Raw genomic sequence first — 19,504 nt, 5'->3', positions numbered from 1 at the left:
TGGAGCTTTCCACAGAATCCGGTATCAGACCGTGGAACAAGTGAACAAAACCATGAAGCTCAGAGACGCGAGTCTTTCTGCCGTTTTCTGGCAGTTTTCACACTACATCTCCCATGATGCATTGGCTTAAAGGGACAGCGCCTCAGCGTCCAATAAGTCGTCCTTGTTACATGTCTTGAAACCACAACGAATTCAATTCAATTCAATTCAATTTTATTTGTATAGCCCAAAATCACAACAACAGTCGTCTCGATGGGCTTCGAAGTAAAACATGAAATCAAAAGGATCACGAATACAAAGAGTTCAATAGAAAAATACTAAAATGAACTAACAAACTGACTAAGCTATACTGGCATCCCTGCCCTTAGACCCCCCTTCGCGGGGGGAACATACAGTTTGTATGTAATTTAAGTTTTATTACATCTTTTAGAAAAAACATCTGCAACTTCCTGCTTTTTCTGCCACAATTATCACAAATTGTGGCGGGGGGGGGGGGGGGGGGCGGGGGGGGGCTGTAGATCAATACAGACTATGAGTTTCTGCTTTTTTTTTTTTTTTTGGGATGCTGGTGTGCCGCGGGATTTTTGTCAAGGTTAAAGTGTGCCGTGGCTCAAAAAAGGTTGAAAAACACTGGTTTAAAGAACTCAAGTTTGTTCATTCAATCTCTGTCACACGTCTGACTCCATGTCTTCCTGATTATCAGGCTGTTCCGGATCCTCTCTAAAAAATCTCCAGCTGATCCAAAATGCTGCAGCCAGAGTTTGGAACTGAAAGCATCCATCACAGCATCTCCGTTGTGGCTCCTCACGCTCAAAACACAGCAGGGGTTCTTCAGGTTGTAGATAGTAAGGAGCAGCACTGAACCTCCCCATCATTTCGTCTCCAACTCCTGTGTACTGGAAGCCTGAGTTTGGATATATCTGGATATATCCAGGATTAAATATGATGAAACACCAGAGCTCTTTTCCGCTTAGAGAAACAAAGAAAACTACATGGCGGTTTTGCTTGATTCTCAACCAAAATTCAGGTATTAGGGATGTGTGCATCAGTGTATGCTGCTGTATTATCAAAACAAATATGGGAAGGTAAGTTAGGAATCCTAAGCACAGCACAGGAACTAACTTTCTGTGTGCATAGTTTGATTCTGCTGGGCTGACAGATGGTCTGTGTGTGCTTCAGCATTGTGTGTTTGCAGCACACACATCCAGATTTGTGTGTACCGCCAATGCGCGTGTACGTTTGTGTGTGTGCCAGGTTAAGGAGGCCTCTTTATCTTTAATGGTACACTTCCACACAGTTTTCCCTTTTAACTTTTCTAAATTATGGCCGATCAGAATACCTAAGAAGCATCCACTATAAACTACCTGAAGCCCCACTCAATTTCATCCCCTTTAAGCATTTGATTACATATTTCTCTTTTTATATTATTTTTAAAACCACTAAATTAAGCTCCTTTTGTAGTTAAAAGCCAAATTGTAAGAAGAAGAAAAAGTTTATTTACTGTTTTTTTCCGTTTTCCTTTGTCTTTCACTGTTCAATCATTTCACATCTGTCACTGCAACTGTGGGGGTTTTATGTTCGAACAGGAAGCTATTTGTTTTCCAACTGTGTAGAGTCCTCCCAGCAAAAAAAAAAAGGATAAAAAAAGAACATTAAGTTTTGTACAATATTTAATATTCAAATTATTTGAAGCCAGAAAAAATGGTGAATCTATCTATCTATCTATCTATCTATCTATCTATCTATCTATCAATCAATCTATCTATCTATCTATAGGAACATAGGAAGAAGGAACATGAGGAACAGGAGAAATACCATGGACACAGAAGAACTACAGAAAGCCTAGAGAGTGAAGGTGACAGTGGTGCCTGTGGTAATTGAAGCACTCGGGGCAGTAACCCCCAAGCTGGAGGAATGGCTACAACAGATCCCTGGAAAGACCTCAGACCTCTCAATCCAGAAAAGCGCAGTGCTAGGAACAGCCAAGATACTGCAGGACCCTCAAGCTCCCAGGCCTCTGGTAGAGGACCCGAGCTTGTGTGAGGAACCACCGCGGAAGGGTGAGAGGGGCGTTTTTTTTGTTTTTTCATTAATGGTGGACCTGAAGTGTTAATCACATCAACATCCAAAGCAAAAACATATTAAATTCACACAACAAAATTTTAAAATCATAGCAAATGATAAAAAAATAGCATTGCTGTACATTTTAGAAATCTAAACAAAATTCCAGAAACCGAAACACAATTAAGGAAAAATGAAAGGTTTTGGAAAACAAGACTCTTTTCCAGAAATCAAAATTTAATGTTAAAAAAAGGAGACACAATAAGAAACCAGAAAAGGGGACATTATGGGACATCTCTGATTGGATGATGATGTTTTCTTTTTGAGTTTTTTAAAATGTGTCATCAATGTCCGCATAATAATTAAAGTTCTATAAATAGTACGGAGCAAATCGAGTAAGATCATAGTGACCAGATGCGTTTTGACTCACTTGCAGTTGAAAAATAATTTTAATTGGCGGATTGGAAGTCTATTTGAGTGAATTGATCCTGGAACGTAAAAAGTTGAAATTAATTGTTGAGGAAAAGACAATAGACGATTTTTTTGGGGTGCCTTGACTAATCATGCATGTAACTCCTCCTGTAGTACTAGCTCTCCAACTTCCACCCTGTGCTCCTCCTACCGCCACTAAGAGCTAACACGTAGAAATGTCACATTACAACTGTGTCTGTAGCACGTCCACCGCAGGAGGAATCACTCCATCTTCCTTTTTAGGACATCCTCAAACCTCTGTAACCTGAATACACAAAATAAGGCTTTTGCACTCTTGGCATCTCGAATGGTGTTATAAATTTGACAGATTTCCTTGTTTTCTTTCCATTTTGTCAGGTTTAAGAACTATTCTTTCAGCTTGTTGGGTAAATTAATTTGAGTTCCCTTTCATCAGCTTCTGTTTTCCTGCATGAGGGTTCTCCCACACCAATTCATGACAACAGATCATTATTTAAAAGGAGCAACCAAGGACATTAGGTTTAACATTTGTTGTGGCATTAGCAGTTGTTAGCTTCTCTGGTCTGTTGTGTTGCCGTGGAAAGCAGTGTTGGGAGCTTTTCCAGGAAGTTTGGAGCTGACGTTTCCCCAGATGACATAAATCAAAGCTGCAAACAGATGGCGCAACTGCACAGCTCACCTAAATTAAGACCTGAAGATTGGCGCTAAAAGGAGGAAGTGTTTGGAGAGGCAGCAGGGCACCTGTTCGCCTGTCAGATCTGCAGCTCCTCTGATCGCTGACGGGGAGCTTCCCTTCGAGCTGCTTCGTCGCTGAATTAATGACAGCAAACAAAGCTAAAGCCTCCTCGCATCCCCTTTGTGAGTTCATTCTCTTTCCACTTTGGTCCCTCTCAACTAATCTTCAGTGTCACACTTAATGAGATTTTCAGTTTGTAAAGTAAGTGGAGCAGTAACTCCCCGAGCAGCGCCTGCCACGGGCTCTGCAGCATCTCTTTAAATGATTTTAAGCAGCCGCACTGCACCTTCTGTCTGTTCCTCCTCTCAAAAAAAGCTCGAATTATAGAGGATTATTGCTGAAAAAGGAGCATTAAATTATTGACTGCAGGAAAAGCTTCATCCTGTTTTTCATGTGTGGTTTCATTTATGAATGTCAGAGACATTTGAAATCATGAAGTTTTAAACGATTTAGATCTGACGAAAAAGATTAAAAGTCAATACTGAACCCGTCGTTGGTTTTACTGGTGCAATCGAGGTTTTGATTCATGCACGTTTGAGCATGTTCTGTACTTCCGACTGGAAGAAGTGTGACAGGGCCCTGCGATGATCAGTCGGGCTGATGATGGAAAGTCAGGGCTAAAGCTGAGATTCAGTCTTTTCTTGAAAAAAGTTCATGAAGAACTGGTCTTTCAAAGGTCTTAACACACAACAAAGTTGTAGAAACCAGGTGGGAATGTGCAAAGGTTAACTCAAATACCAGGACTTAAAAAAAAAAAAATATATATATATATATATATATATATATATATATATATATATATATATATATATATATATATATATATATATATATATATATATATGTGTGTCTTCTCCCCATAATAGATCGACGGCAAGGTTTTCCACACATTGAGATGTCGAGAGATGAGATTTGATGTCAAAAAATGGGATATGAGGCCATTGGGCAGCACATTGTGCATTTATTTTGGTTGGCACTTTGTAGCTTATTAACTGGTTTGATAGACAAGACTAGACTAAAATCTGCCACAGGTAGTTGTAATCAGGTGACATAAGAATCTTAGAGCTATGAATCTATTAAAAAAGCTGCTTTGTGCCAGAAGACGTTCAGTAGAGAAAAATAGGAATTGAAGACACTCCGTTACATTTCTTTAGAATTTTTTCTTTAACCCTTTAATGCCAGAGAGCTTTTCCTCCAGTGTTGACATTCTTTCGACGCCATAAGTCTTCAACTGTTTAATGAATAAATGTAATGAATGTAATTTGGAGCAGAGAATAGTTGGTTTGCACTAATATGCAACATTTTACAGTAGTGAAGTTTTAACACAAAATTAACTCTGTGTCAATCTGCTGCACTTTACATTAGTAATGTGTTGCATATCGATCCAAAGCCAAAATGTAAAGTTACTTTTATCCGTTTCAGCATGAGCTGATTCCCATTGATCATGTAAAACGCATAGCTACGGTTTGTCAAACAGAGTGAGTTACTTAGGAGTCGCTGGCGACATCTTCGTTGTCCATATAAGTGTGCAACAGTGTGCCACACATATCTGACAACTTTTAATACCGGCAAACCCAAAAACACAAACCCCAATGTTAGATGTGCAGAGAGCCTCTTTGCTTGCCTCAACTTTCAACACTGACAATAAAAAATTTAAAAATAAAAACTTTTACTTGCTTTTGGAGTAAAACTTACATTATTCATTGTTCTTGCAACATCCTGGATATCAAGCTTATAATTTTTCGTTTGCAATATCTTAACTGAACTGCAACGAAACAAAACCTTTTTCCACGGTTCCATGTCTGTGAACAACACCTCTATTTCTTTGTCGTTGCACCTTTGGGACAAAAGCCTTTTAATGTGCATCATAGATGGAAAGGCTTTGGCAACACAGAGGGGGAAAAAGATACTAAATTAATATATTAAAGAGTTGGTGAGAGTCCAGCATCATTTTGAAAGAGCAAGTTATTAAGTTTGGTCTTGAACACTGATCCAGCTGAGGATTATCTACCGTTAAACCCATTAGGAACTGGTTCCATTTATTTGCAACACAGCAGCTAAAAGCAGATTCCCCCTCTTAGGTTCTGACTCCACCAGCTGGCTATTTCTTGCAGGTCACAGTCTACATGAGTAAATATGACAAGTATTTATATTCCACACCACTGTGACTTCTCCATTATCTGATTGATTGACCAAAGCAGCTTATGAAAGTTTGCATGTTCATAATTTATTTACATAGACCTTTGATAGATTAATTAAAGTAGTGTGTGGGAAGCTACCAAGACATGTGCATGGATAAACACCATAAAGAAAACAGCATGAAAAGCATGTGATGTTTGGTTTTATAAAATTAAATATTGAGTGCATATATGCATTAAAATTAGTCCCATTATGACCTCAGGGGTGTTCAATTGAAAACTCTACTAAGATGTGTGTGGGTGTGATAAACGTCAGTGGCCTATGCTTCATTCACAACAATCTACTGACCACAAAGAGAATAAATTCAGCTTGAACTGGAATCTGTAGACCAGCAAATCATATATAGCATATTTCAAATAGGGCTGGAATCACTGGGTACCTTACGATACGATGCAATACATTGCTCACGATAACGATACTATCAGGACATGGTGATATTGTTTTAATATATATATATATATATATATATATATATATATATATATATATATATATATATATATATATATATATATATATATATATATATATATATATATATCGTCTCTAACAACTCACGATATATCAAACTTTAACCCTTGTGCTATCTTAGATGACCCCACCCTTGCATTGACGTGTTATTCTACCATGACAAATGTGGATAAAGGTGGAAAGATTTCATGTAATCCATGGACACCAGTGAAGATCACAAATCATTCAAGAAAAAAGGTTCAGAGCACTGTCTAGTGGGTCTAGATGACCCAACTCCCAATGTTAAAGTGCATAGGATAGCACAAGGGTTAAGAAAGAAGTACATATATGTTTTTTAGAAAATATTTCCCCATTTATTTTTAAAAACAATGATAATAAACAACTTGTGTCCTATTTGGTGCAATAAATAACAGATTTTGTGTAACATTGCTGAAATCAGTAATACTCTGTCTTTGTCAAACGATGACAATTTACATTTGGAAATATCTGTAAAGTTCAGTATAAACAACAAAGAACATGAACGGCAGTGCCATTATTTAATAAAAAAATTGCCATAAACAGGATAAAAATTGAAGAAGTCAAGTAGCTGCCAGGCACATTGGTATTAACTTTTGTAACACAAAGCCATAAATACAGCATTATTTAAAAAAAATTGCTCTAAATCAGATGAATTTTGTGAACAAGTTATAATGTCTTTGTTAATAATAAATGACACAATTTAGTGCAAATGTGGTGTAAACAAACCGCTGATTTCAGTACATCTGATATGTGTGCACCGGTGTGAGAGAAGGAGGGTCTAAGTGCGGGATGCCCAGTTTAGCTTAGTCTGTTTAGTTTAGCCTTTACTTGTTAAATTCTATGATTTCAAGTTTCTTAGAAAGCCCATTGAGACGACTTTTGTTGTGACATTGGGCTACTTAAACAAAATTGACTTGAATTGGGATTCGTACCTTGATCGGGTCTGTAAGACATATAATTTCATTTCCCAGTCCTTGTTAATAAAATGCACTGTGAACGTCATGTTGGACTCAGTGGCCCTGAAGGTCCAGCCGTCACATGTGAACCCCACTCTTTCTGCTGTCTCCAGCGCCATCTCAACCTTAGCTCTGGTCTGGGCGAACAGTGCAGGGATCATTTTTTCAGTATTTCCAAGAGGGAAGGTCAAAGCGTGACTCTAATGCATTCAATAAAAACCGAAATCGCTCGTTCTTCACCTCGCTGCAGGGACGGAGCCCCTTGCACATGTAAATAGCAATTTGGTTTGTAATTGCCTTTGCTCTCGCAGGAGACGGTGGTAGCTTCACCTGGAAAAAGGCATTCACCCAGGGCTGTGTCGGCTTCAGGCCAGCAACAACCACGGCTTTCTAACAAAACTCCGGGTGATGCAGCTTAAATGCTACCCAGGCATCTTTTACTTTGATGCTCTCGCTATTTTTGTTGTTTTTCCCCTCTGCCATTTTTGTGAGACTTTGTATTTTTCTTCGTCCGCCCGCAACAGTCAATCTTGCAACGAGCGCCCCCTATCTACCTCAGAAGAAGCCTCTTACCAAAGGATGATTAATATAGCATTTTACACAGTCTTCAAACGTAAATAAAAAAGATCGACTTCAAGTAAACCATCAAAGTCAAAGCAAACACAGAGTCATCTGAGTATGATGTCACTGTAAATTCTCCCCAAACTAAATGACTGAAGTCTCAATGACTGAGATTCCTGCTAATTTCAGAAGTGACAAACACATCAAGTTAAAAGAGATCGTCTAATTTGAGCAAATAGAAATGTATACATTATCTTAACTCTACTATTCATAATGTGAATTTAGTGGACCAACTCTAACCAGGGAAACTCAGAGACAGCCAAAACCCCCAAAGGTATAGCGGACATTTATCTTACACTAAATGTATCTAAACATCTGCTGCACCTTTTGATAAACTAATCCACATCACTAACCCTGCCCTCTGCACATACATGAGACAACCTACAGGCATAAGCTAAAAGCAACTGCCTTCCTTCCTGCTGGCCAGCAGATATTTCAGGAAAGCTCTTTATGGCCGGGAGCCAGTCTACCTGCTTCCAGGAAACACTTCCAGCTGTTTATAAGCCCTGTTAGAACACACGCTACACTAGAGAGTGTAAAGGTTTGAACAAAAAGTCTTTTCAACAACTATTTTCCAAAAATCTGCACAGTGTTCCGCAGAATCAGCACAAAGCACAGAAAATTCCAAAACCTTTAGTCTGCTGCAGTGGATCCTTCTGCTCACATTAGTGATGCAGACCTGATCAGATTCAATCCATCCTTCAGTCAAACCATCCATCTTTTTTCAATAATTCAGATTTGGGTTGCAGGAGTCTGATCTTTATCCTGTTCTACTGGGGGGAACCCCTAGACCCCCAGGGCCTACGAGGCTACACAGTGTAACATGACTGGAATATCTCCCTAGGAATGAATGTCCAAACCACCTCAAATGGCTTCTCTCAATCTGGAGGAATAGAAGCTCTACTCCAAGCTCTTACCCACCAAGCTTCTCACCCTATTTCTAAGATTCTAATCCATAGGTCATGAGCACAGACAAGGGAATGAACCTTCACCAGTAAATAGAGTCAGTGATCACTTTACTTCAGCCACTACACCCATACACCTGTTGACCTCACGCTCCTTTCTTCCCTCACTTGTGAACAAGCTACTAAAATACTGAAACTGCTTCCAGGTATCGTCGTAACAGTCAACGGTTAATCAAAGTGTTAAAGTCTCCCAAATGAAAAACGAAACTTCCAATCAGAGGACTTTCTGTTAGACCTCCTAGAGACCCTAAGGTACTCTTTACAGCCATTCCACCCATAAGCCAAAACTACAGAAAGAAACTCGTCACTGACCTGCAGGCACAAAGATGTGACCCTCCAGGCCACCAGGGTGAACCCTTAACACATGTTGGCTGAACTAGGGTGATTGAGCAGATTGGTGTGAGAAAGCCCACACCAATCTGCCACCCCTCACCATGGGCAACATCAGAGCTGGAGAAAGTCCAGCACAGAGTTTGGTTTCACCACCCAAACCATGTGTGGAGGAGAGCTCAACTATCTTTAGCCAGGACTGCTTAGCCTTCTTTTGCACCATATCCAAATGTTTAGAGTCTATTTCCATGGACTGAACAGTCGGGGGACCACCCATTGACTGCTACCCAAATGAGAACCACATTAACTAAAACACCCATTTCAGGGAACAGACCACAAAATCATGAATGCTCACAGTCTTGAAAGCTCTAACTGCTCTCTAAAATTAAAGTGGTCTCAAAGTCTGCACATATATACCATGTACAGTACAAAATGAGACATAAAATAACAGAATAATCACAATAATGAATGAAATGTTAACATATTTTCTGTTCAACCCTTACCTACCAAATGTCTTTTGTTTTGTCCTGACTAAAAGAAATACCTAGAGCAAAGTCCAAAAACCTCCATCCCTGCCTCAGAAACACAGCAGCCCCTCCATCCAGTCTGCAGCTAACCAGGACCTTCGACACTCACAAGATTTACTTCACTATACTATAGCAAAGAAGATTTTTCACAGAAGGGAAAATCATGAAGTAAGATTTTTAAATAACCAATGGAGTGAACTTAAAAGCCACTTCACCGCCAGCTCGGAGCAGAGAAACACAAAAACACGAAAGCCATAGCTCAGACCCTCACTGAGCACGCTCACATCAAGTCTGATAAAAGAAAGTCTAATCTGTTTGACCCCTTACAAAAAACATGCACTGAAAAACATCAAGACTTAGCAAAATGTTCGTTAACAATGAGACAGATGAGAGGATCCCTGCTCTAACTGAAGAGCAGCACATTCAAAAGCAAACTATATGTGAAAGCACGGTGATTGTGATTAGCTTCATACTTGTTTGTTGTCGAGAAACATCCCATTGACAAGAAAAATCATAAAACTTTAACAACTCAGTTTGACTTAATTAATGCATCTTAACCTTCCTTAATACGCTTGATCAGCATATCGTCCATAATCAAAAAAGAAAATCAATTGTTATCTTTAAATTTGCAATGTAATTTCAGGGTTACTAACTTACTTATTACTCCAACATGTCCTAATAGCTTGTGTTAAGAATACATTTCTCTTTCTGAATGAAAAATGATGAATGAGGATGAAAAAAATGAGTGTTAAGAATAATACATTCAAAAAATATGAACTTTTAAATGTAAGAAAGTACAGTAAAATTATGCAAAATATCATTATTTTATTCGATACAGTGACTTGCAACTTTGCATTTTTTTTCTTTTTTTTTTACCAAAGCAAACTGTTGTCTTCTTGTGTTTTTTGTGGGTCAAACCTAATGTTCCTAAGTCTGTTTTGTTTTCAAACTATTAGGGTGTTAAGTTCAGTTTGTGTTCAGTTGAGTGGACAAAGCTGTAGCTGAGGGTTTGTCCTGCAACTGCACTTCCTCAAATTACGAATACAAGGACGACAAGATTGTAAAAAAATAGAAATAAACAGAAAATCAATGTTGTTATAATTTAAACTAAACAGATCCAATATATTGATAGATATTGGCATATAATCCCTCTATATCAACCATACTTTAACCAGAGTGTGTTGTTTGTGATTCTGTCATATTTCATTGTCTTGTCGTCTTGCCCACATCTTACCATACATAAACATGTTACTAGTCAGTGTTGTTCCAAACAGCCCCTCCTTTAAAGATTTGTTAGCTGTGCGATAGACCCCTCAGTTCAGATTGTTTTTTCTATGCTTTTCCATGTGTTGTCATAAAAACATCAAGATTAAATTTAGCACTCTTGTCTTACACGACAAGCGTTGTGTTTTGAATTAAAATCCGGATTCAAATGTTGCAAAACAGGGATTACTCTTGTATCTACAAAGCAACTTGTCGAACACGGGTTATATCTGCTGAAAATGATTCAAGCTGTCATAGTGCCTAAGTCATAAAGGAATATTTAATAAATTGCATAAGTCAAATATTTGTGTTAAACAACTGACGTTTTCAATATGTAAACACAAATAAAAAAATATTAAGTGATTTTAGGGGGCAGTTGGTACAAAAAAATTATTTACCTGTGATGTTAAGAAGTTTGAGCATTTAACTCTCATCCTCATCTCATTGAATTGGCTGCCACACCAACATTTCTTGTCTTTCTTTTTAAGTCACTCACAGGTACTTTTCTTGTTTGCTTTTAAAATATTCCCCCCTAAAGCCCTACGCTCTTTGGATCAGTGTGTGCTACTGGTTCCAAGAACCAAATGCAAGTTTCGGGGGGGACTGCGCATTTGCTGTTTTGGCTCCTAAACTTTGGAATAAACTGCCTTTTGACTTTTAAAGCCAAACTGTTCCTTTACCACCATGCCTTAGCATCTGCTAAGCTGGCCTTTTTTTTTTAAAATGTTTTGTTAATATTACTTTTTATGCTTGGTATTTGTATTGTTGTATTGATTAGACCTTCTATACAGCACTTTGGGTGCTGTATAGGTGTAGGTGTAAGGTGTTCTAGACATGAATAAATAAAATTAATTGAATGAAATCAAGTTCCGTTTCATTAAAAAAATGCAGTTTAGAGTTGGAACAAATTTTTAGACAAAGAAAAGCTTTTGTCATTGGCTGATAAAACGATCAGATCACAAAACAGACTAATATTGCAACTAGATCGACAATATGGGTCAATCAGAAGAAGTATGGATTCTTCAGCTTTCCGATTATGCAAAAGTCCAACTAAAGACTGCTCACATGACAAAATAAGCGGTTAAGAGCTGGGAGGGGCAAGAAGCACTGATGTGTATTTTTACTCTTACAACTCTGCTTAACGCTGCTGGGCACTGCTCTGTGGACACAGGTGGATTTCACAAGGACGAGGACCATTCTGCTCCAGTGCAAAAGTCTAGTTATGCTTGTGGGATTTTTGACATTAAATTGACACCTTAGCAGTATGGAGTTAATTCAGTCTCAATAATCAGAAATGCACACAACCGGTTTTACAAATGCACACGCTCCGATTCACAAATGTCATTTTATGCAAACGTGAAAAATAAATTCGGAAATACACACCCTGTGTTTCACAAACACACAGATTGTGTTTCACACATGCACACTAAATGTTTTACAAATGCACAATAAGTGTTTCTCACAAATGTGCACACTGTTTTTCACAAAAACATTTTAGAAATTCACAATAAATGTATCAGAAATGCACAGTAAGTGCTTCACAAACATGATTTTTAGGTACACATGTGACGTGAACTCACAGATCATTCGAATTGCAGACTGTGCATTCAAAATCCCGTTCTCGTTTGTGAATCTCCCCGTGTGTGTGAGAGATTTTTCTACGGTGAATATTGAGACTCATCTGACGGAGCGGGTCAACTAATGTCACCATTGGCTAGTGAATCTGTCAATCAAACTCATCGGCAAAGCAGGCGGGTTCGCTTTTAACCAATCGAATGGCCCCTTACACTCCTCACTTTCAAAGTGACGAGGGAGGGAGCTGTTCAGCACAGCAGTTGAAAGGACGCGGGCGGCAAACATGGCGGAGAGGTCTTCTGAACGGGATCAGTCTCAGCCCGTAAGTAATGCATTTATTTGATCATTCCCTCGTTGTACGTCCTGTAATGTTATTGAATACTAAGTTGAAGCGTTCTCCTTTGCCAAGTGACATGTGTGAATGCTTTATGAACACTGCAGCCGAGTCGTTTGCAGAGTACCCCCACCGCAAATTAGCTTAGCTTTGTTTTGCTTAGCCTGTGCAAGTTGTGTCTGCCTGTGAGTGTGAGTGAAGTTCAAGCCGGTGTCGGTTCAAGCTAGCGTCTATAGCCAATGATCTGTAGGTTCTTAACATGATTCAGATAGAACTAAGGGGAAAAGCATGCCGGATTTACAGCAGCAAAGAAAGTTTAATAAAAAGTATTGATTTGGAGACGGCGATTTGTTTAAACACTGATGCTATGCTATGCTAACTAGCTAGTTGTTCCGTGTGCTGCCTTTCCGGGATCGCGATCCGGGTTAAAGTTAGACACAGCATTTTCACAACCCAGACTTTAAGACGGGGTGGACTGTGCAACAAAGTTAATTCATATGACATTCATGAAAACGACATTTTTTAAATATAACATACATGAATCCACTGTTGAATGAAAGAAGCCTCATTAAGTTTCTAACGTTAGAACCCGTATTGTGCTGAAAAGCCCTGTGAGATTGTGTCAGAGTGACAGCCACTAAAATCCCCGTATCTTTACTTCCAATGACGTAATGACAAGAATCCCAAACATTATGTTTTTAGGCTGTTTTGTAGTCGATAAGTAGTTACAGAAAGGGTGGATGGGAGAAATCAGCTGTCAACAGTGATTTGAGTAGAAGTTACTGTAAATATTACACACAGGCTTCCTGTGATCAGTGTCTTGTCTCTGATTTTTTTTAAAGGTGTTCTTTACTACAAGCTCAAGTTATCATAGCAAGAGTGTTTTAAAAAAATTCCCCTTTCATATATTTGAAAATTATGTAATTTAAGATCAGACAGCTAAATGATCTAATCCATGTTTGTTGTGTTTTTATTTATTCTCTAGGAATTACTGAAGCGTGACAGCGTGACAATCTTTTGTTCCTCGTGCCATCAGGCAATACAACTCTCTGGCAGGGCATCTTACAAGTAATTTCTTTTAATTTTACCCACTGATTTTCCAATTATTTACCTTTTTTTATCAATCTTTTTATTTTGTGATATTTCTATTTGTAATGCATGTGTGTTTATGTGTTTTTTTAAGATGACCATTTTAAAAAAATTTCCTCAGGGATTATTAAATACCCTTCTATTCTATTCTATTTCATATTTTATCATCCTATTGTATTACTGTTTTACCTGTCAATTGGGAATTTAGCATTTTTGCCCCTGTAAATATCTGTCCGTTGAAAGTATTTGTACTTGTATTCCATAGATCTTGTACCTGAAGATAGCATAGAACAACTGTGCAGACACCCACTTGGCCTTCTTCAGTGACGCTGTGAACGTTTATGGCTTTCCTCTGAGGTATTCATGTTATTCATAAAGAAATATTTTATTCACATATCAGGCAGTATAAGTACTTGGTTATTTGTACAAAAATAAAATTACTTTTTTTAGACTCCTCTCCATAAACAAAGGCAACTCTAAAACTTTCCCCTAATGAATAACATTTTACCCCCCCTTAACAGTCTCTCTCACCTCATTTTTTTCCCCAGTGATACATGTAACCCACTCCTGCAATTTTTTTAACCTAGAAATTCTACTTATTGGCATCATACATAAGAACATTACATTTTAAACTGATGTGTACCGTATTGCCGATGCATTTGTAATTATGTGTTTGAGACATGATTTTCATGTTATTGTCAGGGTGAGAGGAGATCATGGATGAGAAAATGTGGGCACAGCCGAGTTAATGCTCACAGTACGTACAACTGACACAAACGGCTTCATTGTGGGAAAAGTGTACACACAATCAACGGTGAGTTGAACCTAGTTTTAGAAGCTTTAATATATACACAGGGCTCCAGACTGCGTCCATTTGGTCGCATTTTGCGACCAAAATTTGAGAGTGTGCGACTGAATTTTACACCCAGTCGCACATGTGCTACCAGTAAATTTGCCTCCTCCACCCTCCGTATTTTTTATACATTAAACATGAAAGGAGCACGTCAATGATCGATGAAATGAGAGATGAAATCATCAATGAGACGCGAGCGCACACACGCACGCAGGCAGACACACACACTCGCGCGAATACTCATGAGACTGGAGCACACGCGAGCACACACTCGCGTTTCATTGAGTGATGCCTGAGGCGGCCAATGCGTGTGAGAAGAATAGGGAAAGTCACTGCAAGTGGCTAAAATGTGTGGAGGGGCGGGGCCTAGAGATAATCGAGCGCGCGTAAACATCCGTGGGAAGGAAACGGAGACAAATATCATCACAACCTGATATGTGCGTCTGAGCTATGAGCAAGTGAACTATTCATTCGTTCTTCCGAACTGCAGCTAGTGTACCAGTGACAGAGTGTACAGCAGGGGTCTCAAACTCGCATGAAATCGAAGCTGCAGCGAGACTGAAAGAGACCAGGAATTAGGAGTTGTCCTTAACATTCAATTTCGTTTTAATATGCCTCTCCCCCTAAGTATGAGCTGTGATATTACATCTTTTATAATTATTTTAATGTTTTGTAATGGATGTAGCCTTTTTTTAATCAGTTGGTATTTTAAATTATTTTAATTGATCAGTGAACTACAAAAAACCCATCAGGACGCATGTCCCATAATGCATTGTTTTGTAGTCTGTAGGGCAGCTTTTAGTCAGTTCAATACTAAATTTCCAGCTGCGTTCGCTCTGATCGGTGTCTTGCTCTCACCCCTTTCTCGTGATATTTTTGTTTTGATTGACAGGTGATGTTGGAGCAAAAACAAAAATATACGTCACACACCAGGTGATCTGTGCAGTGTTGCGTCCATCTGGGTGATCTCAAACACGCTTATTGTGCATCTTGGCTGAACCTATTTGGTGTCACCAACATGAATTTCCATCCTCTAATATTTACATACATTTAAGTCTTGTTTGAAACTGTGAAATTACGAAAGGTTACTACGGTAATCACTTGTTACTAAAAACTTTTTTTTTATTCTAAAAGTATGGTATTTTTTTAACTATTTTTACTTAGTTGTACTGTCGTGACAGCGATGGTGATGTCAGTTTACCTTCATGTTGCATCTTCAAAAGTGCAGAATAAAATATGACACTGAATTAGAAACAGCACATTGTAATTTCTGCATCTATTGTTAAAGTATTTATTTGTAATACAGTGGAAATTAGTAGATTTGGTTAGAATGTTGATTTACGGTATGCGCCCCTAAATTTTCTGGTTGTGCCCCTAAAATTTTCAGTTAGGGGCCACTATGCTCCTAGTGAAAAAAGTTAGTCTGGAGCCCTGATACATAAAAGTGAATGATGTATTAAAAATAAATCTGACAATATAATATTTTTTTTTGCTTTTTTCCAAATACAGGATTGAGCTCCTCTGGTGTGATGTCTTCGTGAGTGTTACTGGTTTATATTACAACATCCTGCTCTCTCCTGAGGACCAAGACTTGCTCAATATCAGTCACATCACGTATTCTGCTGCCATTACATTTTTCTACCACGCATTCAGGCCAGTTTGGATGTCTTTAGTGACGCGTGGGACAGCCATCCAATCAGGACGGAGCAAAGCATGACGCCAAATCAGCTGTGGCAGTTGGGCTTGACCCAGAACCCTGTTTCTGATCCCTGGGTAAATGCTTTATTTAATCTCACTGTACTGGACAACTGATTTGTGTGCAGTTTGACTAAAGTGGAAAGTATCAAGAAGAGTATCATGAAATCATAATGACTACAGTGAATTTTCATCGAAAATGAATGAAAAGGATTATTGTTGTGTGGTGCAAACAATTTCCCTAAATTGTTTGTTTGTAGGAAGAATAGCACATCTGCAAGTTCAAAATGCATCACAATGCATGGTATTATGAGCCATCATATGTACTAATCTCACTACTTTGTTAAGGTTCACTTATTTGCAAATTATAAACAGTTATGGAGATATGAGGTCTGCCTGCAAGCAACAATATAAGTTATTATTAGTCGGTCACTGTTCCTACATAATCTAAAACACAAAAAAAACAGTGCTGTTCATAAACAGTATCTTTTTTCTTTTTTTTTGTCAGGGTATGCTGGTTCCAGAGATTGAATGGGAGGAGAGTGGATCCATGGCTGAACCTCATCCTGGGATCAATGTCCCGGTATGGGACAGTCCCCTTTTGGGTCCACAAATGTTGGAACTGCAAGACGACATCAACCCATTGTGGAATTCAGACCGTTTGGGAGTGGACCTACATCTTTACTGTCCCGTTTGTTTAGAACTTAATTTAGGCGACATAATTACATACAGAAGAAGAGAGACTGAGGGGAGGAAGACAAAGTTCAAATCAATACTGCTGTATTGTTCAAGGGACTTCATTGTATGTAAGGAAGTTATGAAAATTAGTTCCAGTTTAAATAAAATTCAAATCAGTAGAGATCCCACATTTGCTTAAATTTTGATGTTTTAATCTGTCCATGTTTTCACTGAGTTTTACTCTGCAATAAAGGGTGAATGTTTGCACTTTGTTGTTCTATGACCATCTTTTGTTGTGTAGTATTTAACCAGCTATAAAACCCAGAGAGATGAGGATCTTTTTTGCAAGGGTGACCTGGCCAAGAGGTGTATATGTATATGGTTACAATATAAAATCAATGACATTTGAGTTATTAAAAAAATAAAATTAAGGTCAAGCAAAGTGACTTCGGGCTGAGCAGGGGAGGTGTATATTGGGCGTCTGTGATTGACAGTGAGATGAACTTGAGGTAATGTAGTCCCACTGCGTGGTACGGAGCAAAGTGATGCCAGTTTCTCCACAAAACCTGTGGAAGTTGAAGATTTTTCTCCTCCACCTTCATATGATCAAAACCGTGTCTGAGTGTTGAAATGACGCTAGCATGAAAGCTAAGAGAATAACGTACAAACAATCCCGAGTGAAACACTCATTTTAAATCTCATGACCAGTACAGAGTTCGATGGATTCAATGTCAACTGCATTCAACCACTGTTGCCTTGCTTCCAGGTCCACTGAAAAGTTGCACAAGCCAGTAATTTTTGACAACCGAAGGCAATAAACCGACAAGCCATGCTAAGGCTAACACGCTAACGACCGACTGGTACAGAATCAAATATGGGCGGGGCTTTTGCCACCTGCAGAAAGCGTAGAGAAAGTGTAAGGGGCCATACGATTGGCTAAAAGCGAACCCGGTTGCTTTCCCGATGAGTTTGATTGACAGATTCACTAGCCAATGGTGACATTAGTTGACCCGCTCCGTCAGATGAGTCTCAATATTCACCGTAGAAAAATCTCTCACACACACGGAGAGATTCACAAACGAGAACGGGATTTTGAATGCACAGTCTGCAGTTCGAATGATCTGTGAGTTCACATCACATGTGTACCTAAAAATCATGTTTGTGAAGCACCTACTGTGTATTTCTGATACATTTATTGTGAATTTCTAAAATGTTTTTGTGAAAAACAGTGTGCACATTTGTGAGAAACACTTATTGTGCATTTGTAAAACATTTAGTGTGCATTTGTGAAACACAATCTGTGTGTTTGTGAAACACAGGGTGTGTATTTCCGAATTTATTTTTCACGTTTGCATAAAATGACATTTGTGAATCGGAGCGTGTGCATTTGTAAAACCGGTTGTGTGCATTTCTGATTATTGAGACTGAATTAACTCCATATAGCAGAAGCCTCCAAACAAAATGCAGCTCCACAGTCAGTTTTTGTGAAAAACTGTAAGGCTCTGAGGAGATCATGGAAAACCTCAATGATCTGAAAGACCGTTAGCTGAACTTCAACGACCTACTTAAATGTACAAACTCACAGAGCAATAATGAGTACATTTTAAACTAAAGATGAACAGGAGTTTGAATGGAAGATGGGTGAGAGCCAGGCAGAGTTACAATGCCTGAACCAGCAGCAAAGAGGGGGCAACTCGATCTGACTGCTGCCTGGACTGATCAGATAACAGATTAATCAACCTACATCACACATCTGTGAGCGTTTTAGGATCAGACCCTACTTCAAAGAGGCAGATCTGCACAGAGAAGAGCCAAAATGTTGAGATGAAAGAACAGAGCTTTAGTCACTAGTATAAAGTGACATTTGTATGGATATGTATCATTCAAAAATCCCCAAAGTATGAAGCATTTTCCAGTTCATCGTGCGTATTAAAAATGATCCAACAGCAGTTTGAGTCAAGCAGAAACACCCATTTTCAAAAAGAAAAAAGTTAAACTCACGAAATATTTTAACAATTTTAAGGCTTTGGTCAAAAGTTGGAGCTGTCTAAATGATAAAAAATAATATTAATATAATTGATAGTGAAAGTACAGCAGTTTGCTCAACAAAGACAGGATTCTTGCTAAAAATAATAGACGAAATCAAACAGCTGACTTCAGAACCTTCCTAATATTTCTCTTTGATGAAATGCATCCCAGCATGTTTGCTCTTCAAAGCTCAGTTGAACTTGTTAAATGCACCCCTCGCATTTTAGGACCATTCATTTTTCATTCGACAGGAGTCAAACTGGGGGTCTCCTTCATCTCTCAGATTCATCTCGCACAAGGCTGCCTCGCAGCGTTAACGTGGGCTCCTCTCGAAGTAAATGAACAGCACCCAGCTTGAGATTCATGTTTATCAGCCTGAACGAAACCTGGGATGGGCGGGAGTGGGATGTGTAAAGGTGGTGAGGGTGGTGGGGGTACTACAACTACAAACTGGGTCCCAAATGTGAGTCTGCTATCAGCTTCAGGTGCGTTCGTGAAAACGTAGCAACGTTTTTTTGCAAGAACACAATTTTTCATCAGATCTTTCTTGACAAAAACATGGGAGAAAACCTTCAAGGAGCTCAACCATCAAACTTAAACAGAGTATAAAGATGGCTGTGACGTTTTTCAGAACCGCTTTTTTAATTGTTATGTG

At 38.7% G+C, this 19,504-nt stretch overlaps 1 protein-coding gene and 1 long non-coding RNA gene across 4 annotated transcripts in view; one reads left to right on the top strand and one right to left on the bottom strand.

Annotated features, from left to right (window-relative positions):
• nxph1 (neurexophilin 1) overlaps nt 1-19,504 on the bottom strand; it is a 45,530-nt gene that overhangs the window by 11,928 nt on the left and 14,098 nt on the right. The window lies entirely within an intron of this gene.
• On the top strand, nt 6,225-18,005 carry LOC144995578 (uncharacterized). Of its 2 annotated transcripts, none has more exons than XR_013659127.1 (6): nt 6,225-12,494; nt 13,492-13,574; nt 13,876-13,952; nt 14,298-14,409; nt 15,958-16,221; nt 16,652-18,005. It is a non-coding gene; the product is annotated as an uncharacterized LOC144995578 (long non-coding RNA). The 2 variants fall into 2 exon arrangements; XR_013659128.1 differs by having other exon boundaries at nt 13,861-13,952.

Source organism: Oryzias latipes, chromosome 11 (genome assembly GCF_053564925.1).
Source record: "Oryzias latipes strain Hd-rR chromosome 11, Olatipes_Hd-rR_3.1".
Taxonomy (NCBI): Eukaryota; Metazoa; Chordata; class Actinopteri; order Beloniformes; family Adrianichthyidae; genus Oryzias; species Oryzias latipes.
The sequence above is the reverse complement of the archived record's forward strand: the minus strand, read 5'-3'. Positions and strand labels throughout refer to the sequence as shown.